The 5,948-nt window shown below is 47.4% G+C and overlaps 1 protein-coding gene across 1 annotated transcript in view; it reads left to right on the top strand.

The window, feature by feature from the left end:
• The first annotated feature begins 1,619 nt into the window (after window positions 1-1,619).
• STARD8 (StAR related lipid transfer domain containing 8) overlaps window positions 1,620-5,948 on the top strand; it is a 32,767-nt gene continuing 28,438 nt past the window's right edge. Inside the window, exon 1 of the mRNA XM_008058350.1 lies at window positions 1,620-1,801. The gene's annotated coding sequence lies outside the window, so the exon portion shown is untranslated. The remainder of the gene's footprint in view (window positions 1,802-5,948) is intronic.

Raw genomic sequence — 5,948 nt, 5'->3', positions numbered from 1 at the left:
ATTGAACACCTACTCTGCACCAGGCACTTGTAAGCTCTCATTCTAGTTATTTATGGCGGTTGCCCTTTTTTTGTAGTTTTCTTTTTATAGTTTTTGTACTACTCCCGTTCCCCCGCTTTTAGCTTTTTGGTTTTATTGCTCTTTTTAAAAGAAACAACTGGTGTTCAGAGTCCAGCATATCTGATTCAGTTACATATATCTACTAAAAGATAAGTCGAGTTTGCTTATTATTCATATAATCGTAATGTATTTATGGCTATCCTTTGAATTTCTTTCAACATTCATTTATCTGCTAGCAAACTACTGTAAGTACTGTGCTTGGTACCCTGTGGTAGATGGAATTGGCTCTGACATGGTTTCTTGCCCTTAAGAAAGTGATACAATTATTGCAGGGTCCCCCTTTTTATGTCTTTCTAACATTGTGCACAAGCAAGATGTCTTTGGCTCCAGCACCTTAGGGATGCTTAAAAGACCCACAGGGACATGGCTCACCTTGAACAAATTGCCGGAGAGTACCAGCTGCAGTCCTGCCATTGAGAGGAAAGGCTCCTCTGATTCTCATCAGAGCCAGGTAAAAGGAAGGTGGGAGAATTTCAATATGGCCTAGTAGACTGACAGCCAGACGGGAGCAGGGGCACCTGGAGTAGGCTAATTCTGGCTCTGTCATTGCCTTGGGTGACATTGAGAAAGTTTTTGTCCTAAGAAACAGATATTTTTGCTTTCATCTGTGTTGGATACTCTAGCAGGCAAATTAGTTGGATGCAGTTCCTGCCTTCTTAGAATGGTATGGAGAAAATAACCAGTGTACAGATATTGTTCTTGCCATAGATTTGCTGGGTAGCCTTGAGTATGTCACTTTCCCTGAGTTTCTGCATTTGTAAATGTGGGGAACAGTAGTTGAACTGCATGAGATCTTGGGTACTACCAGCCATGGCTAATAGGAGTCCTCGATTCAACAATGAAATCAGGGGTGTGAACTTGTGTTTGACTATTCCAACGAAAGGAAAGAGAAAAATCAAACCCTAATATTCTTGTTTCTTACTGAATTTGAATGGACTTTGTGGTGGTACTTGCCGGTGTACCGAGTTTTCCACAAATTTCTCTGCGGAGGTAGGTTTGGACTTGGGTTGGGGGAGACAGAGAACTGAGGGTATTGGGGAAGTTGCAGATGCTGGGGCCTGAGCTTGTTAGGGATGACAATTTCGTGCTCAAATGAGATCTCACCGAAGTTGTGTCTTCTGGACATCCCATAAATTATCCTGAGCAAATCACTGAACTCTTCTGTGCACATGGCCTATGTATTTAAAGTTCCTCACATGGTGCCAGATTCATTCAAAACTCAATAAATATAAGTTTGTGTGCCCGGCCAACTCGTTCCTTCAGCCGCTGTCTTTGGCGCTGGCTGGGCTTGCACCTCCTCCCTCCCAACACTGTGACCTGAGGGAAAGGCAGTGGTGCGGGGATTGGAGGAGCCAGCAGGCAGAGTCCCGCCCACTCCAGTTTGGACGACTTTCTGGGGAGTCCAGTGGGCCGGGACTGTGCCCTCATTGGTCGAGGATAGGTGGGCGGGGATCCCCAACAGCCCAGCTCGCCACAGCTCGCTCCCCACCTGCGCGGCAAGTGGTCTCGGGTTGACAACGGCTAAGCAGCAGCAGCAGCTGCTCCTCTGGTTGGCACCGTTACCCCCGGCCGACACCAGGCGCCTCGCGTGCCCTGAACTGAGCAGTCCCGCCTGCACTCACCTCCTGCCCACTCCCTCTCTGTCGGGCCCCAAACCCAGAGAGGGAGACGTGGCCTCCAGGTAGGAGTTGGGGAGGCGACAGGGGGGAGAGCCGAAGACCCGGGACTCCCTGGCCCCGGCTAGCTTGCCTGGCGCGCTCCACCTGGCCCCTCTCCTAGTGGTTCCGCTGGGCAGTGTGCGCCGGGGACGCGGAGGGAGAGAGGCGAGCCCCCTCCGTTCCCGGACTGGGGGTCGGAGTCGCCGAAACCGGGGAACCCCTGAGGGCGCAGGCCGCGAGTGTCTCAGCAAAACCCCACCAGTGGGGCGGTGGAAGGCAGCTGTCCGCCAGTTACCCCGGGCTTGACTGGATCCCGGAGTCGTCGCACTGGCGCTTTGAAGGGGGCTGGCAGCTGGGCAGGGGCGCCAGGGCTTCAGGTTCTGCGGCCGGGTTGCGCCGCTTCTCCTGCCCTGTCCTTTCTCTGCTTTCGAGAGCGTTTCCAGGAAGCCCTAGCCCGGCTGTATGGGCTTTTCCGTGGGCCACTGCCTCATTGCTTTCCCTTCTGGGAAACGCCTAGGACTTTATTAGTATTTCTTGGTATTGAGATAGTTGCTGGGACCAAGTGAAAAATTTTCGATAAGTCGTATCTTTCTAGGGCTCAGTTTCTCCATGAAGTCCAAAATGGGTTTGGATTAGAGAATTTCTGAGGAGAGCCCTTTTAGTCGAAGTTTTTGGGATTTCCAAATTAGATGGTCTGGGGTTATTTTCATGTCTCTTCTACCAACATTTGTTGAAGTTGAACACTGAATTACGAATCAGGAAACTGAAGTTCAGCACTGAATTATGATTTAGGAAACTGGGGTTCAGCCAGTTCATATGACCTTGGGCAAGTCATAGTACTTTTGTGGGCCACAGTGTTTTCAGCCACACTGGGGCAGCTTGCTTTCAGGGCCCAGTCTCTCTTACCCTGACATTGGTGCCTGGGGCCAGGTTTATAATTGGCAGGTAAAGGGTTATCTCTGAGATGCTTGGGGCCGCAGGAGCGATGCATATTGAGAGCTCTGTGGTCATTATGCAGCTAAGCCAGCTGGAAAACGTGTGTGTGTGTGTGTGTGTGTGTGTGTGTGTGTGTGTGTGTAGAGGGGGACAGCAAACAGTTGGAAGGTGGGGAGAGGTGGGAGTTTTCTTTCACAGGCTGGTGTATTTGGGGGCACCAGATATTGGGTTGGTTTGGAACTTATGCTTATCCCCTGTTCCAGGGCCCTGGCTTCTCTCAGTCTCACTCTATCTCCCTCAGAGGAGAGGGTAATGAATCACACTCTGGGCTATTTTCAAACCCTGACTCCTCCTGTGTAACCTGCTCCCGCCCCCACTCTAGGATTTGTGGTGAGCCCCTCCATCTGTATCCTTGCTCTCTGAGTTTCCCCCTCGCTTTCACCCTCCTGGGATGAAGGAGGGACAATCTCTGTCTAGTGGTGGGAAGGTGGGCAATCCAAGAGCATGGAGAAGAAAGCTGCAGTTGGTTTCTGTGTGGCTGTTGGGGGTAGGGGATGAAACTATTTCACCCTCGAGGTACAACTGCCATCAGTTGGACATTTTGAGGTGGTCCTCATTTTAGGGATGTGGGCTTTTGTGCATGTTCTAGATTTTGGATTTGGAATTTCTGCTCCCTGGACGTCTGTAGTTAGGACTAGGAAATCTTACACTGGACACAGTCTCCCCTGTTCTCTGGCCTTCTTCGCACACCTTAAGCAACTTTTGAAGTATGCTAAACCTCTCTGTGCACCTGCGGCACTCCTCCCCCATCTGGAGAGGAGAGGCTACTGAGAGATGGTAGCTGAAGGTGGCTGGAGCCAGAAGAGGGGCGGAATGAAGGTGCATAAATGAAAAGGGGCTGTGTACCCTGTGTGCGTACTGGGGGGGAGATGGCAGTGAGTCATGCGAGGAGAGTGGCAGGGCCTTCCTTAATCAAACACAACACCATGGACTCCTGAGCTCAAGCAGAGGAACAAAGAAAGTGGCACTAAGAAGGCTCAAACTTTTTCCCTCTCTGTCTTTTTGAAGTTCTAAAATCCATGATTGAGACTATTCAGGAGAGGAAGCAGAGGACCCCTGCATCCAGGTATAGGGATAGCAATGGGGACACATAAGCAACAAGGTCCCAAAGGAAGGAGGTGATGGAGTCTCTAGTTGGGATGCTGTTGTAGCTGCAGGTGCTTTTCTGCTAGGAGACTCCTGGAGCTCCTTGCTCCAGCCATGGAAAGTTTAGGTTCAACAGTTGGCAGGTTTAATAAAGGCAGGTTGTGCCCTTACCTCTTCTCTGGCTAGAAAAAGGAATTGCCTCTGGCTTGAAAAGAAGAGAGAACTGTTTCCTTGGGCTCCCAGATAGGATAGGATCAAGTGTCATGCCCCTGGACCCTGGGGAGGCTGTTCAGCAGATAAAATAGGGATAGGGGATTTCAAAGATGCAAGGGCGTTAGGGTGTGAAGTGTGAGCTCCTCCAGGTCTAGGGAAGTATTATGTTTTCTCCCACCCCACATCCCCAAAGTTGAGCACTTGGCTGGGCACATGGTTGCTGGTGTCAGATGTTTGTTAAGGCTCCATTCATCTGTGACTAAGGTTTGTGTGTACACATGTGCACGCACATGTGTCGGGGGAGGTAGATATGAATCAGTGGACTTGTCACAAGTGTGAAGTGCTGTGTTTTTGTGTGGAGCTTCCTCTTGCCCTGCATGCTGAACAGTTGCTGTTCCTGTTTGTCTCGACCACACACAGGAATTTTAAAACTGAATGTTAAGTTCCTTAGGAGTCCAGGGTTGCCCAAAGCAAAAAACAGGGACTTGGGAGTTGCAAACATGAAGGTTTAAATTCAGGCCCTGCCAGTTCCCTTAAACTCTCAGCCTCTCAGTTTCTCATTTTTTCCACTTCACTGGATTAAATGAGCAGATCCATGGCTAAGTACTTTGTAAACGACCATGTGCTGTACAAATTATTAGTCATTAAGTTCAGGCTTGGTGCTAGATCTTGTGGAGGACACAGAGTTGGGACCCCCATCTTCAGGGAATCTGCCATCTAGTTTGGGGGTTAGTGGCATAAATAATGCATGACACTATGACTCTTTACCTCAGTGAGAACTTTTAAAATTTATTATGAAGACTTTAAAACACATATAAAAATAGAGACAATTAGTGTAATAATACCCCATGTACCCATCATCCAATTCAACAGTTATTAGCTCACAGCTAGTCTTGCCCTGTCCATGCCCCTACCCATTTCACTCCCTTTCTTTTTTCTTTTTTTGTAGTATTTACCACTATCAAACCAACAATAGATTATTTAATTATTGTGTTTATCATGTTTCCTTTTCTTTTTTTTTAAATCTCACAACTAATTTTACTTTTTTCTTTTTTTTCCATTATTTTAAAGATGTGGAGTATAATTCAGGGTTAGGTATACCAATGTTCATTATGCAGGTACCCTTGTTGATGAGGTGTGCCCCTCCCTCCCCTGGCAGTTTCCCTCAAATGCCAATCCCACCCCCTCCCCTGGCAGGTTCCCACTACTGCCAATCCCTTTCTTATAGTATTATAATAATTTTTCAAGGTCCAATTATGAGTGAGAACATATGGTACTCTGTTCTTTGTTTCTGTGATAGATCACTGACTATGATAGACTCTAAATCCATCCAAGTTGCTACGAAGTCCATATGTTTGTCCTTCTTTACAGCTGCATAATACTCCATTGTGTATATGTACCACAGTTTTATCCAGTCCAGCTTCGATGGACAGCATGATTGGTTCCATATTTTTTTTTATTGTGAATAGAGCTGCAACAAACATGCGTGTGCAGGTATATTTTTGGTAGAATGACTTGAGCTCCTCCAGGTATGTTTCCAATAGGGAAATTGCTGGGTCATATGAAAGGTCAATTTCTAGTTCTTTCAGAAATTGCCACATTGTCTTCCAGAGAGGCTGCACTAGTTTGCATTCCCACCAGCAGTGTAGAAGCATTCTTTTTCTCCACATCCTCACCAGCATCTGTTGTTGTTTTATTAATTATGACCATTCTTACTGGGGTTAGGTGGTATCTCAATGTGGTTTTGATTTGCATTTCTCTCTGATGATTAGTGAGGCTGAACACTTTTCCATGTGTCTGTTGGCTGCCTGTATATCTTCTTTTGAGAAATGTCTATTCATGTCTTTTGCCCACTTTTTTTTTTTTTTTGAGTTG

The sequence above is a fragment of the Carlito syrichta genome, unplaced genomic scaffold (assembly GCF_000164805.1).
Source record: "Carlito syrichta isolate Samal-C Ts95f unplaced genomic scaffold, Tarsius_syrichta-2.0.1 Scaffold303306, whole genome shotgun sequence".
Classification (NCBI taxonomy): Eukaryota; Metazoa; Chordata; class Mammalia; order Primates; family Tarsiidae; genus Carlito; species Carlito syrichta.
Note: the sequence above shows the minus strand (reverse complement) of the source record. Positions and strands in the feature narration are given on the sequence as shown.